Source organism: Lissotriton helveticus, chromosome 2_1 (assembly GCF_964261635.1).
Source record: "Lissotriton helveticus chromosome 2_1, aLisHel1.1, whole genome shotgun sequence".
NCBI classification, from domain to species: Eukaryota; Metazoa; Chordata; class Amphibia; order Caudata; family Salamandridae; genus Lissotriton; species Lissotriton helveticus.
In genome coordinates, this window is record NC_136059.1 from 898,009,285 (window position 1) to 898,034,460 (window position 25,176).

Genomic DNA, 25,176 nt, shown 5'->3' on the forward strand with positions numbered 1-25,176 from the left:
CAAAGACTCAACTAAACTGGTCAGCTTCACCCTATGGCTTACATGTCCCGCAAACTCAACGAAGCTGAACAGAACTAAACGATTACTGAGACGGAGTTGTAGGCCATTCACTACGCCTTCAAATAATTGAGGCATTATCTTCCTGGTGCTAAGCATACAGTGACTGTAGATGCAGATCACCGAAATATGCAATGTATGAGTTCTGCATGTGTACAGCCCTAGGCAGTTACGTTGGATGTTGTTTTTGCAGATTTTGACTTTGAATGAGCTGAGTTCCACATTCTAGATTTACTCTGGATCCTCAGGCCGATGTCTCTTTTTCTCTACATAGAACTGTGGAGGGGAGGAAAATCGTTAGCCAATCACTACAGTTCCCATGAGCAATGACTTCAAAGGATCACAGACGCTCAATTAAGTTTAGTTAGTTTATTACAAAGGTAAGAACAGTTGGACTTCAAGCACCTCAAGATGAGGGTGTAGAAATACATTGGAACTAATACAAAGCCAAACCTATGAGTGAAATTAAGACAGTGCAACATGCACAGAATGACCAGTTCCAGAATCAGGATACAGAAAATCATGGCCCCAAGGTCTAGATTCCCCTCCATTGGAGGTTCATAGGTATAAAGCAATAGTTTGTCCATACACTCCCACTAATGTGATATTCCTACTCTACATTCCCCAAGGCAAAATCCATGAACGGTGTCAGCACGTGAAGGCTTCCTAAGATGTCCGCTCACGTTGAATGGGTCAGGTAGCATGAAGTTACAGAGCTCGTTCTACGATGCTCTCTCTCTCAAGGCAAGGCAGAAGTCTCCCCGAGCACTGTTTCTAACTTCAATACATTAACTTTTTTTTATTTTTTATATTTTATTTATCATTTTGACAACAGAAAACCACAGTACAGCCAGGAGGTGTGTATACATTCCGTTCTCAGACAGTACAAAAATCAATTAGTGTGTCACAGATGCATAAATCAAGCAGGAACATCATCGGAATTAAAAACAACAGTTGGGGTTGAATCGATACATCTATAGCATCTTATATAAGCAGCATTGATATCATCACTTCACAAAGTAGGGCAGTCCCGAGGCAGACAATGCACACACACAAAGCTCTGTATCCATCATCGTGTACTTAGGCAGCATCTGTCCGCATCAGCATATATGCAGTGTAAGGTCCCCAGATGTCTTGCGGCCGAGATGCTGACGGTAACCCCTCCGAATAACCAGTAAACTGGTCACGGCAATACGCCAGATCCTGCAGCCAGTGCTTCAATTTAGGAGCCTGCCGTCCTCCCCAGCAGAGGGCAACCCTACGTTTGGCTAACTGCAAAGAGAGTTCAACCAATTTGCGCACTCCATCCAGAATTTTGGAAACTATCCCCAACAGACCATATTTATATAACTGTGCAAGGGTGTAGTATGTCTGGTGGAGGTATTTATAATGTATGAGCTTAAAATTACAATTGACAGCAAAACTCCCAGTCATTTTACAACTTTCCTCCCACTCTTCATCTGTTAGCGGTTGTAAAAGGCTGTCATACCATTTACCTCTGGAGTGCGACACTGCAGCGCCTTCATCCGACTGCGAAGCCTGATATAATCGGGAGATCAGTTTCGTTCTATTATTGGCCGTATAAAGAAGCTGTAAATCCCTCAAGGCGACCGGCTCCTCTGGAAAGGTCAGGTATAAGCTACGCATTGTGGCCCGGGGTCTAGTATAGAAGAATGTGGCCATGGCTTCATTCCCCCCATTTTTTTAAAAGTCCTGTAGAGTGATAAATGTCCCTTTGATAAAGGCATCGCCCATGACCTGCACCCTGGCAGTCTGCAGAATCCTAAGTGCCCCTGTTTCACTCGTCACCAATATGTCGGCATGATACAACAAGGGTATTGCCAGAGCGTACAATGGCAGCCGCCCTGCTCTCTTCCCCAGCTCCACCCCTGCTCGAGCTGTACATCGCACCGTATCCACTTCACCTTTATCATACACTGAGTGGGGATTCACTATCATGGCTTTCAGGGGCAATGGGTGGACCACGCCAGCCTTGACGCCACGTGTGGCGTGAATGGCGGCGCCGACTGCCATTATGAAGCAAAGTGCGTCTGCGCACATAGATAATATAAGTGCATATCCGGTACCTTGTCAGTGTGTCCCAACCTACTCGAGGTTTCTTACCCCCCCATGCGAGCGTGATTAACAAAGAGCGAAGTGTGCTGAAAAAGTGGCCTGTCAGGGTAATCGGGAAGTTAACAAATAAATATAAAAACTTGGGCAGCACCACCATCTTGATCAGTGCAACTCTGTCCGCGAAAGACAAGGGTAAGCGTGTCCAACGAGACACCTGGTCTTTGAGTTTTGACACTGCCACCCCATAGTTAGCCCTAATAACTTCTTGTGGGTCCCGATGCACCCAGATGCCAAGGTATCGGACAGGGTCTGTTGCCCACTCCAATTGGAAGTTCAGCACAAACATTGTGGTACTGTGTGTGAGCGGTAGTATTATTGATTTAGCCCAATTAATGGCTAAGCCCGAGAACCATTCAAAACTGACATATTCCCGAATGACTCCCTCCAAATATTGTTCCGGCTCCCGTACATATAGAACCATAACGTCAGCATACATTGATACCGCTAATGGCCATTGAAAAATTGAAGCGCTGAATTAGCATGCCTCCTCCGCAATATACACGCCAGCGGCTCCACCACAAAGGTAAATAGCAGAGGCGAGAGCGGTCACCCCTGTCTGGTGCCCCGTTTAATTGGAAAGGCCTCCGATGTCCATTAACCCGCACCCAAGCCACTGGGTCCGTATAAAGTAACTTTATCCAGTCAGTGAAAAAGAAAGGCACCCCCATGCTGTGGAGCACTGCGGACATGTATTGCCACGCGATCGAATCAAACGCTTTGGCAGCATCTAACAGGACTGCCGACGCCGATAGCTCCGGCTTGAGCAAATGCAGGACAGCAAATAGAGCTCTCAGATTGTGGGCCGTGGAACGCATTGGAATAAACCCTGATTGACATTAAGCAGCAGGTGCAACTGCGTTGCCAGAACCGTGGCAAGGATTTTGACATCAGTGTTCATAAGTGATAGTGGACGGTATGACTCACACTTATCCGGCGGCTTGCCCGGCTTTGGCAACGCAACTATCAACGCCTCTCTAAGCGTGGCCGGTAGCCGCCGCTGTTTAAAGGCCTCTGCATACATGGCCGCTAGGTGAGGCAACAGCAGGTCAGCATATTCTTTGTAAAATTCAGAGGGAAGACCATCAGTGCCTGCCGCCTTCCCATTTGGCAGTGCAGCTATGGCATCTTTAAGCTTGCCCGCCGTCAGATGTTGCATCAAGAAATCCTGCTGCCCCTTTCAAAGCCAGACCAAGGCCACATCGTCCAGGTATTGCGCTATCTCTTCCTCACTGGCCGTTTACCTATGCCCATACATTGTTTTATAGTATTGGACAAATTGCTCCAGTATATCATTAGTGTCAGTCACGGACCTATCACCCTCCTTAAGTTCCTGCACCCCACAATACTTACCCAAGGCTCAGTGATCCTTTCAGCCAACACACGCCCCGGTCGACCCCCCTCACCGTAGTATCTGGCCCTGCGCCGTCTTACCAAATGCCTCACTTTCTGCTCAACTAATTCATTGTATTCATCCACTTTAAGTCGTATAGCAGCCAGGAGGGCGCCTCAGCCGGCACTTCCTCATACTGACGCTCCAACCCCGCCAAATCACGTTTCAACCCTCCCATAGAATCTTGTAAGGACTTAAGCACCCCTGCCTGCAAGCCTATGCATGCCCCCCTGATGGTCACCTTGAACGCCTCCCAGACAGTGCTCATATCTTCCACGGACCCGATATTCACTGCAAAGTAATTCTCTATAGCCTCTCGAAACACTAAATCCAATAGGGCAGAGGGTTGCAATTTCCATGTAAATGGGGCAGGAGCGTATGCTGGGAGAATCGTGTCAATTAAGACGGGTCCATGATCTGACAGTGTGTGGGGCAAGTGCAGGGCCTTCGCTACCCACGTATTCACCTCACGTGTTGCCCACCAGTAGTCCAAGCGGGACCATGTGTTATGCGCATACATATAACATGTCCCCTCACGCACACCAGGATGCGCAGTCGCCACACATCAACCAATCCCAAATCACCCATACCATCTCGCACCACTTGCGCCGCTTTTATAATATGAGCAGGGTTGCACAACCTCTTATCTATCTCCTGATCTAACACAACATTGAGGTCCCCTCCGCATATAATGGCAGATACCGGTAGGGCATAAACCTTGTTCCAGAGTACTGTATAAAACTCAGGATCATCTACGTTTGGTCCGTACACATTTATCATCGTGATCAATGTACTACACAGTTTCCCTTGCAGTATTATGTACCTGCCCTCTTTATCAATTTCCTCATGCGTGCTCACAAACGGGACGTTCTTCTTTATTAATATCATGACCCCCCTAGCAAAGGAAGAATAAGTAGAAGTTGGGCACACCCGCACCCATTGTCTGGCTACAGATGCCGCAGTATACCCTGTGAGATGCGTCTCTTGTAGGAAGGCGATCTGAACATTATGACGATTCAAATATGCGAGAACCTGCCTAGTCTTTTTTGGGCTATTCAATCCCCTAACGTTCCATGTAAGCCAAGTGATTTTGCTCGCTTTATCCATTAACAATCATAAAGAAGTAACCTGCAACTAACAGTCAAATAGCACACCTTGAGATTCCATTTATGAAGTTTGTAAACACTCAGTCCATAGCTGTACTCATGAAACATCCCCAAAACAGTCTCCCCATCCCCTCCTCAGCAACAGAGCAGCACCACCCCCCCACTCCCACATCCCCAATCCCCCCAACCCAAACTCCCCTTTCCCCCTCCCACTTCAGCACCCCAACCATGCCAAAGTCATCCCAGCACCCGACATACCAACTCCCTCCACCATTGTATAGCAAAACAAACTCGGGGTGAATCCATAAGTAGGGGGCGTAGAGCCAATATCCTCCCACATAGTGGGAGGTGATCGAGCACTAGATATGTAGTAATGCATCACAAAAATCGAAAATCACATACACATCTGTAACACATGGCCTGACATGACTTCAAAGTAAACAGCCTAACCTAGAGCAGTCTTCGCTGCAAATAAACATTAACAGTCAAGAGTGCCATAACCCTGACAAATACTAGTTAGCCATAGCACAGACTGCCATTAGATCACGAACCATACACAGATCAAGAACCCAACACCTTTACAAAAGGCAGAAAAAAACTGAGATAGCATGGAGTTCATGTTTCCCAGCCCATGGGGGCACTATTCTTCCTCATCTGGCGCAGCAGCAGAGTCTCTCTTCTTACGCTTCAGGTGCTTGGCATGTTCCATAGCGGTGAAGAAAAGATTTTATTATCAGTAACTGCACCAACGCTAAGCCGGGCCGGGTATAACATTGCATATGGGACTCCTTCAGATCTCAAAAACTGCTTCACAGTGTTAAACTCTCTCCTGGCTGCCTGCACTGCGACCGTGAAATCAGGGAAGAAGGCTGTTGTGTTGCCCTGATGAACAATTGTACCCTTCTCTCTAGCCAGGCGTAAGATAGTGTCCCTGTCCCTATAATTTAAAACCCTGGCTATGATTGGCCGAGGGGGGGCCCCCTGGAACTGGCCTGGCCACCAGAGAGCGGTGAGCTCGTTCTACAATGAACATGGTGGACAACTGTTCGGTCCCAAAAATTTCCGAGACCAGGCGCTCCACATATACCTCCATTTTGCCCACATTGGTCGATTCCGGTACGCCAGTAATTCGTAGGTTGTTGCGCCGAGAGCGCGCCTCCAAGTCCTCATTTTTTGCTTGAATTACAGCGAGGCCCTTTTCCATATTGAGGGTTTTATCTACTACTGTGCTTAGGCCATCCTCAGCAGCTGACACCCTCTGCTCCACCTCCCCCACACGTGCCGTTTGCTTCTTTAGTTGCGATGACATATGGTCTAGTCTATGGTTCACTGCAGCCATCGTGCCCTCAATTGACTGCAGCGTGCGTTGCATGGCCAAAAGCATAGTCTCCAGCGTGGGGGGGCCATCCGCCTGCTCATCTGCTTCAGAGTCGGACACCGCCCTCTGTGGGGTCTTAAGGGTTGAGGCGCGGTTGTGACTTATCTGTCCTCCCCATGTTGTTCAGAGAGTGCTGTCAGTGTAGTGTACTGGTGAGGGTGGAAACTAATGCTGTGGGACACCTAAACCAATGTGTACCTGCTGTCGCAAATAAGTCTTAGTGGCAAAATAGTACAGTGTCTCTCTAGCTATATCGCCAGTTACTGAGACCTTTTACAAGCTGTCCCTTCCATTAGGTCATGCGACATGCTCAGTCGTACAGAGACAATGGCCACACTCCAGACATCCAGCCCCCAGATCAAATACACTGGGCTAGAAGACGATATGTTGTCCAAATGAGCTCAGCGCAGTCCTGCAATGACTTTCCCAGCCCCTGGACAGCCAACAACATTGGGCCCCAAGTCGATTCAAATTGTCCTCCAGCACAACAGACTCCCACAGAGAGCAGCGCCGTGCGTCCTCTAATGTGCAATGTCTAAGGGGCAGATGTCTTTCATAAATGAAGCGTCCCAAGTAGTGCTATCATTAGGGCCACAGCGACATAATCCTATGGAAGTCAGCTTCCGCCACGCAGTAGATGAGACGAGCACAGCAAGGGCCCCACCGCTGCAACGTCCGACACCGCTCCGTTCAGACTGGCTTCATTATGCCCCCTCGAGATGTCCCAGAGAGCATAGGCCGCAGCGCCTCCGATGCGCCCACCCGCAGACCAGGCCCCGCGTCGGCCACAGCGCGCGGGACGCAGCCTACACCAAGGCCCGAACCCGCCTCCGCGACCCGGGCCTCAGCCGCACCGCCGCCCCCCTCACCACAGCCAGCGCCGATGGGCGCGGGTCCGGCAGGTCAATCCAGTAAGGGCGCTCCTTCAGAAGAGCGCTTTCCCTCCTGCCGGTGCATTCCCCCAGCGCCGCACACCAACGCCGCCTCTCCACCAGGCAAAGCCGCCCGCCACCACCGCTGGCCTTCCTCCTCTCCAGCCCTTGATCTGGATAGGGTGATTTTCTCTCGCAAGTGCCCCCTCCGTAGCAGAAAGCGGGGGCACCTAGGGCGCGACAGCGCGGGCAACGCGGCGCCTCAGCTCCGCGGGGAGGGTCACAGCTCCACAGCAGCCGCCATTAGCCGTGGCACGGCGCCGAGACCACGCAACCTCCTCAAACGAATGGCGATGATTTCCTGAGACACCGGCACAGCCAACAGGGCCCCAGAGGGAATAGAAGCCAGCGCAGGCCCATAGAAAGCCCAGATATTGTGTGATGCTGCAGATTTTAGGCGAATCGTTGCTCGATCAGGCAGAGCCTCACCGGAATGCAGCCATCTTGCTGTGCGTCCTCTAGCGCCCCCTCCATACATGAACTTGCAAGCAATATCCCAAGATACACTGTGACATCACACCATCCAGTCAAGCCACCTCCTTGTAGGTAGCTTTCCACGCAGCAGCGATACTCCCAGGCCTTGGCGAGATGACCTAGATTCCCAGGCTTACTATAAATTTCTCCATGTGCAACAGAAATGTACGAAAGAACAATTCCAACATAAACATTTGTGTGAATATTCATTAGGTACATGTACAAATTCTACATGTTAATGTTTTTGTCTAATCATATGTAGTTGCAACATTGATTTCTTCACTTTTACATTGAAATATCCCTAACACTTCACTTCTCACATTATTATAGTCATGTTCTACTGACCTAATGTCAACACAATAAAGGAATATATGCAGATGTAAACTACCCATGAGTATAATGCACCCCTACAAATGAAATAGCAAAATCTGTGCTCTAACAACTTCAGTGTCACCTTTAGATCTGAGACTGAAAATCAGAGAGCAGATGCTTTGTCCAGGCAAGATTCTTTTTCTACTCATACTGTAGGAACTCCACCGTTTATCATAGCTCTCTCCAAGATCATGTGTCTCTCTTCCACTGAAGCCTTTTTTTTTACGACATCTGAGATTGCTTCCAGGTAACTGGATGGCCAGAATGGCTAAAAAAATATGCAAAAAGAACTGTTGCTCAAGGCCTACCATTGTAGGAGTCTCAGATCTTTTGATCCTGAATTAAGACAAACAGCTTTCTATTGGTTACATGTCAGCCTTCTTGCTGGGCATCCTGGGCCCCAGAAGTCTATGGAGCAGATGCAAATATATTTTTGGTGGCCCCCTTTTAAACCTGATGTCACACTCATGATCCAAGAATATGAGGTCTGTGCATGATGCAAAACCGATCACTCTCCATGCGAACACATCACTTTGGATTTTATTAAAGGACTCGCTGTGGTGCCCCAGCATACAGTTATATTCTGGTCATGGTGGACAGTTTCACTAAATATTTTTTTTTATCACTTGCAAAAACCTTCCAACATCCAGTCAATTGCCCATCCTTTCCTTCAAAATGTGGTACGTCTTCACGGCCTACCAAGAGTCAGTTTATTAGACCGGGGTTCTCAATTTTCTGCACAAGTTTGGCAAACCTGGGGCAAATCCTTGCAGGTTTCCTCCATGCTCTCAGCCAGCCACCATCCACAAATGGATGGGCAAACTAAATGCTTAATTCAGACTCTGAAGCAACACTTGGACTGTTATGCTGATGACACCACTGATTCTTGGGTGGATCTCCGTGGATCTCGTTTGGTTGGCGGAGTTGGCATATAACAACTCCTATCATTCTCAACAGGTACCACCCCATTCTTTGGACTATATGGGTTCCATCCAAAACTTTTGCATGTGACACTACCATTGTCTCTGAACACTACACCTGCGGTAAAGGGCACTTTAACTCATGTACATTGAGTGCAAATCCTTTTGCACAATCACCTTGAAAAAGCGAAACACAAATACAAGGCCTAATACAATAAACATCACAGCACGGGTCTTATGTACCACCCTGGAGAAGAAGTGTGGCTATCGGCCAAACATTTTACATTTAAAGACAGGGACATCTTTTATTCCAAGTTCATAGGGCCATATGAGGTCTTCCATGGGTAAATCCAGTGACACGCAAACATAGCTTAGACTCTCTAGCAACATACGCATGCATACGGTTTTCCACACGTCCCTTCTCGAGCTGACCCCAGCTCGCAGTTCACAGTGGCAGGCTCAAATGGTTGTATGTTGTTACAACGCATTCCGTTGCAACGCATGCCTTTACTACGTATGCATTACAACGGAATGCTTTTTTCATGCAAAACCTTTTCCACGAATATTCCTTTACCACGCATAGATTTACAACGATTTTCGTTGTAAATATATGCATGGTAAGGGCATATTCTTGGGAAAACCTTCATCTAATTACCCCTGCCCTTAACCCTCAATCTTTTTTTTTTTAATTAAAATTCCCCTTACCTCTTCATGTCGACGTCTCTTCTCCTTCATCTTGCTTGATAACGTCCTACGTCGTAAAGAGGAAGCGGAAGTTTCTTTCCGTTTCCTCTCTAACTATGCCGATTGCCTCCACTTCGCTTTGTCACTTCATTTTTTTTTTTTGGGGGGGGGGGAGACCCCTCCAACCCCCCTTTTTATTCTCACATTTTTGGGGGGGAGGGGAGACCCCCAAGCCCCCCCTTTTTTTGCCTTTACCACACATGCCTTTACTACCCATCTCGTAGTAAAGGTATGCGTGGTAAATGCTTTCTTGGTAACCATGCATGCGTTCTAATGCATGCGTGGTAAAGGCTTTCGTGGAAATGCCGCGTTGTAGTGGCCGTTTCCCGCTCAAATGGTAGTTCAGGGCGAGTGGGGCTATGAAGTGTGTGCAATCCCGGACTCATGCTCCCGGGGGTCTTTTGATTAACACTTCAAGCAACATTTCAAGTGAGGAGTGTACTTGCATTACCAAAGTGTTTCTCTGTGCACCAACATGTTGTTTTATCATCTGCTGCCCTTACAGATCTTTGCCTCAAGTTTTGGACTTGTTTATTTATGTGAAGAATCCTCATGTGAATGTACACAAAACAATGGGCATAAGAGTTACTAGCTAAGAAACAGAGCGTGGATTTGAATCTTGCTTGGTAGCATGTGTGGTGTGTTTGATGTTAGCAGTCATATCGTATCAACACTGCACAACAGAATAGCAACCCTGTAAGGGAACCAAGCATTATTGGTGCAACACTAAGGGGATAATGAGTGTCATGTTGCTATGCTAAGCAGAGAAGGAGCAATATTAGTGTAACACTGAGGATAAACAAGGCATTATTAAGCAGATTCTCAAAGCAAGTTAATGCACACATTGTATTAACCATTTTGCCTTATAGAGCTCCAACCTTGCAGACCCCATCCCACACCCTTCCCGTCACCTTTCCACTCCAAAATTCAGCACTATAGCAGCATTCTGAGTTTGAGGTCTCTGGACGTGTGCCATGTAGATTATCGCACAGACTGCAAGGAAGTGACCACCTTGAAACTGGCATTCTAAATTGTGGTATCAACTCCTGCAGTAATAGTTTGGTGACTGTTAGGCTGTCACATCTTTGGGTGGGATATGCCTTAACTGACCATGAAAATAAACACGTGATGATAAGGCTATACCTCAGTTTGTTACATCATGGCATCTCCACAAAGTCAATTTAAAAATGTTTGCAGGGACCATCAGAATTTCCAGGATGGCTCATGCAAATCTTTACCCACCTTCTGTTTCTGGCAGGTAACGCAGCACCACACACATTTCCTGTTATTAATCTGAAATGGAGATTATACAAATGCAATCGGAAGGTAGGACACTGTTCCATCTGTGACCACATGGTCATACCATGCATGTGCCGTGCCATTGTAGGAAATCGAAAAGAACTGGATTTCCTTTGCTAGACACCTAAATGTCACTCACATCCCTCACACATCCCATATTTTCCAAATTGGCTTTTTCTAGCTCTGAAGCAGTATGTTGCAATTTCCTCAGCTCATTGAAAGTCTTTACAGTATTGAGTAGCATGTTAGATACGTGTTTCTCCCTCTGGATTACATGGTTCATCTAAATGGAAAGTGCTGGACTCAAGAGGACATTATCTGGCAATCTCATCTGCGTGTCGATTGACTCTGGTGACATCATCACTGCCACTCTTATGTGCAGCACACTTTACCACAGCAACGTCTTTTGGCATTTGCAAAGTATCTAACAAGTTCAAAATATACATCCCATTCTGGAGGTACCAGCTAAGGTCAGAAATTATCGCTGCGAAATTAATTAGCCGAAATCTTGCACAACTCCGAAACCATACTGGCTGTCATGAGATTTCCAATGGAATGGGGTATCATTAAAATTAAGGGATATCCCATCCCTATCCCCTCAGTCTGCTGGATGCTAAGGCTCATCACTGCAAACACTTTGAGACAACCAGGCAACACTGCTGCCACAAGATCAAGATTAGTTGAGAAGTGTCCAATGGGGTGCGTAGTCTCCCAATGGCTTTGTGTTAGTACATACAGAGCACACCCGTCTCTTTTGTGAACAAAAGACAGCAAATTGTTTTGTACAGTCTGGCACTCCAAGAGTGGGTGCCCAACAAAGCAGATTGTTGAGCTCCTGAAAGGATTTCATGCTTTCATCAGCCCTTGGTACCGTGTCATTTACATCAGTGTGCATCAGCTGCAGGAAAGGCTTTGCCACAAAAGAAAAATTCAGGATCTATTTCCGGCAGTAGCCAACTATGCCCAGAAACATTAGCACTTCATTTTGTATGTTAGGGACTTCATCTTAAGGACTGTCTCTATGCATTTATGAGACTCTTGCCTCGCTCCCTTTTCCATTTGATATCCTAGGTATCCCAAATGCAATGTGTAAAGTATTTGGACTCAAAACTCACAGTAATACAGTGATAACACCAGCAATGGACACCACACCAGTTTAGGAAAAATAAAGTATCTTTATCTAAATTCAACAAGACCAAAACAACAAAAACTCAACATACATGTAATAAGAAGATGACTTCAAAAAGGTTTCAAACAACTTGGTCCATAGAAAACTAGGGATGCGTGATTTTACACACAAAGTACCTGTAGATGCATCAATGCGCCAAACAGCCGCAGAGAAAGGAAGCATTGGAAAACACAGCGATGCATCAGTTCCTGAGACCTTGGTGAGACGAGGCAACAGTTCTCCTACACACAGTAGTGAGGCATCAAATCCAGACTGTAGGGGGAAGTGATGCCTCATAATCCAAGATGGTCTGCGGGTGATGCATGGAAAAACTTGGTGCACAGGTATGATGTGTGACACACCATCACCATGCGAGGCTTCGCGTCGTCTCACGACGGTGCTGGGAGCTGTGCGACGAGGCTTTGTGTCGCCTGGCGGTACTCGGCGAGGCTTCGTGTTGCCCAGCATCGGTTCTTGCAGAGATTAGCTGCAAAACCCACGACTGAGGCCCTGTAACTGGAAGGAAGCACCTCAGGCAAGGGTAGGACTCGCAGATGGCAGAGTCCAGTAGCAGCAACAGATTTGTAGGAAGTCTTTTGTGTCCCTGAGAGTTCTTAACAGGAGGCAAGTACACACAAGCCGTTAGCGAAACTTCAAAAGCAGGATACAAGCAAGCCTATTCATTTGCCCTTACCTTGGCAGAAGCAACAACTGCAGGCCAACCCCACAGATCAAAGAAGCAGTTCTCCTCACAGCTCTCCAGCTCTTCTCCTTGGCAAAGGTTCCTCTTGATTCCAGAAGTAATCTAAAGTCCTGGGGTTTTAGGTGTAATACTAAAACCCCAAAATATCATTGTTCTCTTTGTGGCAAGGGGCTCTCAACCCAGTCCAAACCAGTTCTGTATCCACTGGTGCAGCATGACCACAGGGGTGGAGACAGTATTGTGCAAAAGGAGACAGAGCCTATTCGGGTGTAATCACAACTCCTCCCACTACTCTAAATGCAGACAAGGTCTTTTCAGGCCTGCGATGAGTCACCCAGGCAAGGCACGGCATGGCACACCTCAACCCCACCAATGACTGTCTAGAGTGAATGCACATCTTCGCTCCTGTCACTCACACACCAGACTGAATGCACAATCAGCCAGAGGCACACAGAAAGGTAAAGTAAGAAAATGCCCACTTTCTAAAAGAAAGTTGTAACTGGGACTATGGTTGAACACTTCATTGAAAAATCACATAGTGAAAAGGACTTCAAGTGGACAGTGCTGTCAGTCCTAGATACAACTAAACGTCTAGTGGACATTGACGCCGCCCTGCTACAAAAGGAGGTCTACCTCATATTAAAATACAACTGGACAGTTACCGGCCTTAAAGGAATGACATAACTTACTCAAATCTAATGTTCCTTTACCAAAAACTAAAAGTCCCACAATGCATCAATAAGGCAGCCAGAATACTCTATTCAGAATCTCACAGTAATTGGTTGCGAACTCAGCACTACAATTCCAATGAATACTTGCGCAGGAGCGCGCGCGATACAGTTCTATCTAGAAATGCCCTCAGTCATCTACTGTGCACCCTCTCTGATCGAAGGAACAGTGTAACCAACTTGAGCTACAGAAAGTAAGTGTGGCCCCCTCCCCTTTTTTTGCTAGAGGAGTCTGCTCTCGCATTGTGGCACGTAGCTGTTGCTAATTCATGGCGTGTAATCTTTTCATGAAACCCTGACGCCATTGATGCAATACACAAGCTATCAGTAATAGCTCAGGTTGGATTAAGGTACCCTTTAATCCATTTCACAACTCAAAATGAATGAAAATGAGCCACAAGCAGTAATGACAACCGGCTTTTCCCCGTTTTTTAGGCAAACACAGGAGGTAACTTTGCAGCATTTAAAGCCACAATCAACACATCTGTTGTTTAATATCATTTGAAATCTGTCCCACGATCATTTTTAAAACATGGACTGTTGGTGACAACTAAAGCCCATCAGATAAATCCTTTCCTCTTAGTGCTTAATGTTGCTGGAGAGTAGGAGAGTCTGAAATGTTCCTTACACTTGTTTTACAGCATTGATTTTCTGATGAGAGTCCCAGTACTACGCGCCTGGGTCTTGAAACCCGTTGGCATCTTTTAACACAGAGGAATTGTGAATTAATATACGTCACTGATTGAGGGAGATGGATTGAACAATTATCCACCGCTTTTACGCATACATTATTTCCCTGTGTTAGGCATTTCCTTTGGCTCAAAACAGTGGATAGTTCTAAGGTTAGCCTATCTGTTAAGTGTCATGGTGTATATAAAATGTTGCTTTTGAATCAATGTATATAATGATGTTGCATTATACTGTTTGTTTATGAATCTATTTTGTGAATTGTTTAATGTATTGTTTGTAGATGTCTTTTGAAAATTAGTGTTGTTTTCTTTTCTTGCATTTGAATTTTGCTAAAAATATACGAAGATAATTTGAAAAGGAATGGTTATATAAATATATATAAATATATAAATACCATATTCAAACAGAAGAAGTAGTTGTTTGATTGGCGCTCAAAAGTAAAGAGCATAAACTGTGCAGGAGTCAAGTCCCCCCTTTTTGTATTTCTGATAATTATTAAATATATACGTTTCATTTTTTATGATAAAATGTATTCGTTTTTCTTTATCTGTTTTCTCAGTCTTGTTTTTTCAATTACATTTCTTAAATAGTGAAAGTGACAAGACATTACTATATGTGAGGTTTGTACGAATGTGATTTTGGTATGGGGATAAAGTAGAATTTGTTGTTTTGTAGGTATTTATTGCACTAATCATGTTAGATCTGTAGACTCAATAGAAGTATAACAATGTCTTGTCACTTCTGAATTATTGTACATAGAGACACAGGAAAAATGATGGTTTCACTATTTAAGAAATGTAATTGAAAAAATAAGATTAAAAAAATGATAAAGAAAAAATAATAAATGTTATCTTAAAAAATGAAATGTCTGTATTTTCTGTAAGACTTTTTCCCTCATACTGTATAATTAAGGGATAGCCCAATAGACCTAGTTGTGGCCGGAATTGAATTAGTATTGGTCGAGTGGGAGGTGCATACATATGTATACTTCTGTTTTCCCCTTTTCTCCCAGACACATAATCAAAACTAAGGGGTACCTTTGTTCTTTTGTGTCAATCTGAGATATGGCTCTGCATCCAGGAGACAAGTATTTGTTCCAATGGATATGATACAGAGCTCTGACCACCCAAGGACACATGGTAGTTGTGTGTGAACTAAGGCAAAATGTGCATACATATGCTATGTAGAATCGTCTTTGTGCTCCGGCCCCAGCTAGAAAACAAGTCAGGAGATTTCTGGCCCTATACATATATAGTTAGGGAACCTTCAACTGTAGTTTTGAGACACTTCTTCCTAAACCCATTCCACTGACGATGGTGGTTGCCCTGTGCTCAATGTCAGACGGAGCGGAGAGCAGTAGAAACTGTGAAATGGTAAGAAGATTGGTCCCACAAATTTGAAACAAGTAAACTGAGATGGTTTGGGCACGCGCACTAGAGTTTCCTTAAGGTGGCTGGTCCTTTCCTGCAGACATGGATAGCAGCAGAGCAGGCCAGAAGAGCTTTAGCAGTGCCCCAGGCTAAGTCCTAGCCTTGAGGCCATAGACAGCACACATCTCCAAATTCAGGAAGCAACAATGCAGACCATCAAGTCCTGTTTCAATGTAACTCTTCAAAGCCCTGACTGAAGCTCCAGCTTATGTTCGCAGTCCTTGCACTTGTCTGCAGCCCACTTACAAACAGTTCAAGCACATGAAAACAATGTAATCTCCCAGCCAGTCAGGTTGGAACACGATTTCCCTCCGCACGGATACTGGGTAAACAAAGATTATCTTCCTCCCAAATTAATTTTCAGTTGTCGGTGCTAATGAGACACCAATTTAAGGGAAGATACCTGAGAAAGGACTGTGAAACCTTGTGTGTCACTGTGTGACAGGCCCTGATAAAGAAGTGAGTGATGGTCTGTGCTTGGCATTTCTGTGGGCCACATCTGTCCAACACAACCCATTTGCACAGAGATGTTTGTGATCAGCTATGAGCAACCTTATGGAGAGGTGTGGCAGCGGGATGATACCGATCACCTTACAACTCGTACACATTTGAATGTATGTTATTATCCCGCCGTATTTCTCCCTGCAGGGAATCACAATGCGGTCGTTACAACGACCGCGTTGTGATTCCGCATACCACAGGGAGCACTGGATGTTGGAATAGTATAATATACTATTCCAACTCCAGTCTATGCGGACAACAGGGAAGGTGTTGGATTTTAAATCCAACACCTTCCCCCCCCCCTCCGCAAGTCGTTGTTCCGACTTGCGGAGTAATGGTATGCGGATTCACAACGCGGTTGTTGTAACAACCGAGTTGTGATTCCCTGCGGAGGGGAAAGATTTGTGGTAAAAGTTGTTTACCATCACATTTCAATGTTCTCAATCATTGGTGGAAATACAACTTTAAAATGATTGAGAACATTTTCAAAAAATGTAGAATACACTGGAATACCTGTCACTAGAGGTCACTGGACATGATGTACATGGGGCAGTAGTCATCACTCCTAGTGCAGCGAATGTAGCTAAAACTAGACTTGCTTGTAACGAATGTACCTAAAAACTAGACTTGCTAGTACCTACCCAGCTGAGTGAAACTATCAGATGGAGGGGCCAGATTCGGGTCTCCTTAGTCTTTGGGATCATCAGATTTGAACTTTGATGGTTCGATTGGGATTAGCCCCAATCTCATACTGTGCCATAATGGAAAAATACACAGGAACTGCATGACCAAACAAAAAAGTTTAGCTCACAGCTTGCAAAGGACAAAGCCTATGGCAGACGTGCTATAACATAAATAACAACAACCTCTCACAATGTCTGTGCCCTGAAATTACAGTGTGAACATGCGAAAGTACGAACATAATGAAGAATATAAACTCGTTGTGTAAAACAGCGCATGTGTATCTGTTTATAAGAGGGATGGTAAATAAACTGCCTTCATGGAAACGCCAGACGCTGTTTGTCTCTCTTGTGCCCCCTTCAAGCCACAACAAGAGCGCCTGAGTGACTAATTCGCCGAGTCTCATTTTCTGTTCTACGGAGCACGATTTTTCGGAAGCAATCTGTCCTCTGGCACCATCTCACAAACGAGTGCAACATTTCCACACATCATGAAGCCCCCTACTTAGAATGTCATTCTCACGGCTAAACATGTATCTGGTAGTTTTCAGTGTTCTATCGACAGTCAGTGTACTATTTGCCTGCAGTCACCATCACAATGAAAGGCAACAGGGAACGCACAAGGAAACCGATTAAGTAAGCGCTGACTACTGCCCCGGGCTAATTATAGTCAAGGAGGCGTGCTTCTGCCGGAGCCTACGTGCGGAACCAGCCACTCTTTCAGCTGCGATGACGAAATGCCAAGCATTTCTTCCTGGAATAGTACACAGATAAAAGGCCACTTGTTATGCTGAGGTTTCAGATTAACTCAGCTAGAGCTTACAAAACACGGACAGAATTCTGTAGGGTGTGTTTAGTCACCGCGTCACGTTGTGCGAGGCGTGGAAGGGGGCAGTAAAGGGAAGGGCTCGAGGAGCGCTTCACAAAACCTCTAAGTGGAGAGTTTTTTTCCCAACATTCTCAACAAACTGCCCGGAAATAAAATGGCTAATGGGTAATAGAGACAAGAAAGAAATTGCCAACGAGGAAACACATTGTATTTGACGATAACTAGAACCGCAGCAATCTGATTGGTCTGACCGGTGACCCCTGTAGAGAATTCACGCTATTGTGACATAGAGCATTGATCCAGAGCGGGAGTCGCTCCTCTGCTGAGACAATAAAACACTCCTTTTCTTGAATTGCTTACTCAAGTGACCTTTGCTCTACTTCGATTCGCAAGAAAACGGTACTCAATAGGGAAGTAGTCGAGAGTCATAAGTCCTCCTTTCTAGTTCACAGCAAGTAAGAAATGAAACAACATGGGAGCACTAATAAAGTTTGCTGTGTTGCACAAAGATTTCTTGTGAAGAGGCGTGCCGACATTTCCTTAATTAGAGGAAGGAGCAGTTGGCTGATGCGAACAAAGGTTTTTTGATTCCAAGGAAAAACGATATTTATACATGAGGTCTCCCTTGCTGTAAGAAACACAGGCAAATATTTTAGGCTGATAATCTGCGCCCCTCTTCCTGTCATTCGTGATGTTGCTGTAACCCAGAAGTCTACAGTGGCCTTACTATATCACCGGCCCTGCCAAAAGGAACAAAAGCCACACAATGAGACCCCAAAGTCCACCCATGCTCATAATCTTGGCAAGCAGAATTTAACTCGGACACTAATTCGAAATTGTAACATCACATTTCAAATTAAATTAGGAAGGCTGTGGCATTCACCTACTACACTCCAAGTCCACCACTATGGCCAGGGACTGCCGGAGGACCCCCCCTTCCGTTACTACATTAAAAAAAGGACATGAGAGGGATTTCTTTGGAGGCGTATTTATTAAAACAAACAAATATATCAAAAAATTTAAATAAACAATATTTACACAAATTACGCAGATAACGTTCCATGACATTCGATTAGAATTGATTTATACAGATATCAGATGCCTAACATTAACATAATTCTAGTACAAGGTATTTCCTATCCGAATCTAACGTATAAATCTTACAATACTTAATTTTCTGCGTATCCTATTTGGGCCTACGGAAAGGTCACTAACTGGTGTCATATCCTTATCACTTAAACCACGCCCTCCTGTCGGAGTGCGCATGCGTAGAGGGCCCGTTTACTGAGAGGTAACTCCCCCCCGGTTACTCCCATACACCCTATTAACCACGCCCTTCCGTCGAAGTGCGCATGCGCAGAGGGGCTGTTTACCGTGAGGGTACTTCCCCCCCCCGGTTACCCCTGTACACTCCATTAACTCCATTAAAGGGCGCCTTTGCACTTCTGCGCCATTTACTGGCGTCATTGTGCACGTGCGGGCTGGCCAACCAGCCTAGAGAAAGCGTGACTCCCCCCTCCCCCGGCCGTATTTATTAAAACATACAAATAAATCAAAAAAATTGAAATAAACAATATTTACACAAATTACGCAGAAAACGTTCCATGACAGTCGATTATAATTGATTTATACAGATATCAGATGGCTAACCTTAACATAATTCTAGTACAAGGTATTTCCTATCCGAATCTAACGTATAAATCTTACAATACTTAATTTTCTGCGTATCCTATTTGAGCCTACGGCAAGGTCACTAACTGGTGTCAGATCCTTATCACTTAAACCACGCCCTCCTGTTGGAGTGCGCATGCGTAGAGGGCCCGTTTACAGAGAGGGCACTTACTCCCCCCCACGCCCTATTAACCACGCCCTTCCGTCAAAGTGCGCATGCGCAGAGGGGACGCTTACCCCCCCCAGTTACCCCTTACGCTCCATTAACTCCATTAAAGGGGGCCCTTGCATCGCTGCGTCATTTACTGGCATCATTGTGCACGTGCGGGGTGGCCAATCAGCCTAGAGAAAGCGTGACTCCCCCCTCCCCCGCACCCAGGTAGCCAACAGGCTGTACTTGCCCCTGGAGTTCTAGGAGAGACCACTTGTCTCTCCCCTTGGGCGACCCCATTCAAGAATGGCACCGCCCTCTAAGGACCTTGAATTTACTGCTCACCAATCATGACCTTACCGCCACAGGCCAGCGTAGTTGACCGACTATCTGCCCCCCCACCCTCCTATTCTGAAAGGTCATGCCCTGTCCTTTAAATTCACTAACCTAGCCCACTCACGGCAAGGTCCTGCCCTGTCCCTATACACCACTAACTAGGCAAGATGATTCTCTGAGACAATTTTATCCCCGATGTGTACAAATGGACGCCGTCTTTTAAGAAGCACGGCTCCCCCAAGATGCACCCCTGAGCTATATTCTTTAAGTGACAAGCCCTAGCTAGTCTCAGTAGTTTGTTACCAGGTAGATGTTTCCATTGGCCCCATGGCCTCACAGACTCGCTACCTCCCATTGGAAGCTCTGGATCAGTCATTCCCCCCCACCCCCCCAAGTGCGGGATAGAGATGCTAGGGCTGTCAGACTCCAGGAGAGTGGGCATACCACTATGTGGCCACTAATACCCCATGGGGCCACTAAATGGGCTCCATTGATGGCATCACGCTGTGCCCGCTAAGACACGTCACCCCAGACACTGACACTCATTGTCGGTATTAATTGGAAGGCTACCCAGGGAACCACAGGCCCCAGAATCTCCTATAAGCATACGACAGAGTCTGTGAACCACCTACACCTGCCCACTATGCTCAGGGAAATGTTCTGCGTATGCCTACCTCCTTACTACGGAATATCCTATTGTGTCTGCTACGATGGCACCCGCGAGCACAGGCGCCGTAACGGCAGAATACTGAAGCACGTGAAGCAGCGTACTGCTATATTACTCCGGTTGTCACCACCAATGGTTAACACACCTATAAACAACCAATACAGTGCTGGCACCTCTTGAGCCCTTGATTGATCGCCCATCACCTTGATGCCGTTGCTTGCCACTCACGTTCCGGATCTATCGGTCCCCTTGGCTGTCTACCTCTTGCCGATGTTACGGTGTGGAGTACTTCCCGGGTATCTGCCATGGATCCAGTCATACATAAATGAAAAACAAACACAACTGATTAGTGTTTTTTGGCTAACAGATGTCAGATACAGCTCACATGCCAGCCCTACTTCATGAGACTGAACCCCCTCATTTCACCCACGCCCTCAGCCTATGGTGCATAGGTACCGTTGGGCCGCAACCCAGAGATATAATATGCCGGCCACAGATGCTTTGATACTTCGTGATACTACACCTGTAACCTTTACCAAATGATCCATGCCCAAATTGTCCCCAGGTATTGTCTGACAACATAGGTATCCGAATGTACTAATTTGCACAAGGGCCCCCGGGGAATAGGCAACATGTGACAACACAGAAGTAGGGTGCTTAGTTGTATAGTGCCCAGGACGTCAATAGTGTACCACATGTGTACCTATAATTGGTGCCTGGATGCTTCTGACACAGGCCCCTGATCTACATGTGTGCACTGAGGTGGACTTGCGCCTGCACTGAAACACATATACACACTATAAGTGGTGCCTAGATGCTTTCGACACAGACCTCTAAACCAAATGTGCGACTGCACATGTGTGCTCGTGCAGGTGTGACAAGAAGGCCTGGGATGTACTGCAAATAATTTGACATCATACGTGTCGATAATGTACTTGTGTGACCCCTGCGAGGCCAGTGCCTCGCGTGACTGTCCTCAAAACCTTGCAGTCAATAGCTGTAAAAAGCTAAACGTAACTCCCCCAGTAGGTACTATGCTGAATATATGGTTCGTGCTTCCTGTGCACCGGTCCAAACTCAAATTAACCGTGGATGGTCCTTGCCCTAACACTTTATTGTGAGAGGCAGTTGAATTACATAACAAGCATTAACATGCAACTTTAAATGAGTGTCCCGCCTAGCGCTAGTTGCATTACCCTCCGACTACCTACTGAGAGCGCTTAGCACAAAGCATCAGTTGTATTATCTGGGGAACAGATGATCAGTGCTCTTAGAGTATTTAAGCCTCGCACTACTGTAATGCGTTACCTACCTTATTGAAAATGACCATGAGAACAGAGGACCGTGACCTAGATGCTAGCAGCCTGTATTTCTTAATGTGTCATGGGGGACCCCTGCGCGTGCTGGGGAAACAAGCGCTCCCAGCTCACTTGCAATATGGCCATAATCCGCCATCTTGTGGTTGATGTGACATTACCAAATCTGTCTTTTGACCTCAATGCCTATCTTTATGGTTTCTTCAAGAAACCAGATGGCAGGATTTTAATCTTGTGTACTGACAGTGTGCATCCCCTAAATCTACAATCCACTGGCGCTGCAACCTGATCTCATATAGCCTAACAGAACAGGTGTTATTCTACCCCTTTTTCTAGCAACTCTGTGATATCTTTAAATCATCCCCATAACTCCTGCGAGTGCCATGCAATAAAATGGCCCATCGGAGGTCCCCCACTATCACTTCTGTGAATGGAAACGCACAAATGAGACCCAATGCAAAACCACCCTGCCAACATGTCTTGCACCCCAACCTTGGCGGCTCGGGTTCATCCAACGGACACAGGTAACAACTACCCCACTTGCTAAAAAACCGCCCACGACCGCCCACTAACGCGCATAAAATACCATAAGCGCTGCTTGTTCGTATAGGCACCGCTTGTTTGTACCAGTTATTTAGTGCAGAGAGACACACTAAGGGGGGAACCCTAGGCACAGCTTATTTGTGGCACCCATTTCGAACAGGCAGACACACACAACCCACTGTGGGCCCTTCCTGTTTGTCACAGGTGCTTAGCGCATGCGAGCAGGCACTTAGAGGGACCCTAAACCCTGCTTGTTTTTGTGTGACCCAATACCGGCAGATGATGCACGTCATGCCCCACTCCCCTTCTGCATGCCGTGGTGGACGGAAGTAAAGTGTTAGCGACTCTTGAACAAAACAATGGGTGATGAGGGTAGAATGAAGACAAACTACATAAGGTCATGCTTATGCTGTGTCTTACGCCTGACCCAAATCGCGAAGGAAGGGAAAAAATTGTGGCAAAGTTAGAGTAACGGAATGCCTGCCTGCACTGATAAACCTAGTTAGGCCACTTAAAACCGAGGCTCCACCACCTCACTAGAAAAACAATGCCCACAGCGTGTGACTGTGGCGCCCTGCCCTCAAGACGGGTAATTAACACAACTTTGCTTTGAGACCATCGCGATATATTAATGCAAGATGCGCATAAACAAGACACAAAACTAGTATGACTGCCGTCTCTGCAAGGGCATAGGCGGTCATGTGACTGACGGCACCAGTACTGTCCATATTTAACTAGTGGATGTGACACGAGCGCAAGGCTCATGTCCTGAATACAGGCGCGTCACCCGTGACTACCTTCACAGATGCACTCAAAATGAGATTCAGCATAGAGCGTTCGCTAAACAAACACATTATACCATTAAATAATTAACTAATCGCTGCGTACTGCTGAAATCTGATCGAGGGGCCTGGTCTGCGTAAGTAATTGCACAGAAGTAGACTACATAAAAGTGAAAACCCCATTGAATCTAACTTTCCGTGACATTTCCAAACAGTTAATGAGGTAATCTCCAAAATGACCTTACGCCCGACAAATGAGTGCTTGATGATAACCTCCTATGGTACGCAGAGGCAGGCTAATGAAGAGTGAAACCCCCTTAGGTTTAGCCAAAACAGTGGAATCGTAAATGCGGTGCTAAACAATGGTAATACCACCTGCACTATTTAACGTTTTCCCCATCAACACTTTACCGGGATCCTCCACACTGGATCCTAGGCTCACTGCCACATTCCCAACTCAATGTTTAAAAGAGCAAAACCAACTTCCTTAACCCACGGCAAGGATTCTTTTTACATTAAAATTGGTCATATGGGGCCGTCGACCACTCGGCGAGAAAGATGGATGCATCTTGCCAGTTTCGGGCCTCATTGAACAAGTATTGGGCACACTCCTCCCCCGCCACTCACTCAATATTTTCTTAAAATTATCAATGCTAGCGTATACAGTTTCCTGCTGCCTTACCACAAATAAATACATTCCAAGCATAGACAAAATACCTTGCGTATTGGCCTCTATAAAGTGGGTGGCACAGCCGAAGATGAACGAGGCTATCTTAATATTGGGTATCCTTTCAGCCTAGATAATTGTTTCTATATTCAAAGACAAATTTATAAGCATCCAGTTACAAAAAGGGGGGCGGGGATGGGGTGTTGCTCTTGATTTCAGCTCTGCCTGCAGCGAGGAAGCTTTCTCAGGGAGCCAAGTTCATCGCATGTGCGCTTTGCTGCCTCTATAGTTTACTAGAAACGTACTTATTCCTAATATTACACGTTATTTGATCATTAGTCTTGTATGACTGAAAAATCACAAAGAGTTACCTGTGAAGGGCCCAAAGCCACTCATGGTGCAGGTGTGCTTTATAACACTGTTCAATAAATAAAATACAAGCACACATACGTGGGCTACTTCTGAGGCTTTTGGGTGGCATTATTGTCCAGTGCAAGGGGTTCTACAGTGGATTACTTTGCTAAAGCACTACAAGTTTAATCTTTAAAATGTAAGAGTACTTTAAAATAAACCATGTGTGATGCATTTCATAGTTGTCGCAGATGTACTTCTAAAGCATGTGACAAGGAAGGGGTATGGTAATGAAAGGGCAAGAGTTCTAGCCCCCAGAGGGTATTCCCCCCTCATTGTGTCAGGACTGTAACGAGGAAGAGTTCAATCAATCAATCAGAGGTTTGTTAAAGCGCGACTACTCACCCGTAAGGATCTCAAGGCGCTAGGGGTGGGTGCAGGTTCCATTCCATCAAGGAGGGGGTCTGTCGAAGAGCCAGGTTTTGAGGTTTCTTGCGAAGATGGGGAGCGATGTTGTCTGTCTGAGGTGGAGCGGAAGGGCGTTCCATGCTTTGGCCGCGAGGAAGGAGAAGGAGCGGCCTCCCGATCTGGTCTTTCTGGTGCGGGGGACCACGGCATAGGAGAGCTGGGCTGATCGTAGGGTCCTTTGGGGAGCGTGGAATTTGAGTCGGCTGTTCAGGTATGCTGGTCCGGTGCCGTGGAGGGCCTTGTGTGCGTGTTGAACTCTTAATGAAGACACCTGGGGCGTAACTATTGTTGGTGCAGTGGCACCGGGGACCAGAGGCGTAGGGGGCACAGCTCCCCAATTATGTTCGCCTTTTTCTGCATGACGAGGTAAGGGCGCACTTTTACAAATTATCTCACACATATCCTTAGTAAAGCCCAGGTTGCTTGAGCTTCCCGCCAGTCTTGAACCTGTTTCCCCAGCGTCAGAGTTGGCCGCCCTAGCCGTTAAGCCACATCCTGCCTGCATCTACATTTGGGCCCCTAGCACTCTTGCTAACGGCTGAACATACACCGATATTTTTTAGAATGTTAATAATCTTCTGCATTTCCAGATGAATGATATCATCGTGACCTTGAGGGACTCGAACCTAAAGCTGACTCTTGCCTTCGGCATTGGCATGCACCATGCCGGGCTGCACGAGAGGGACA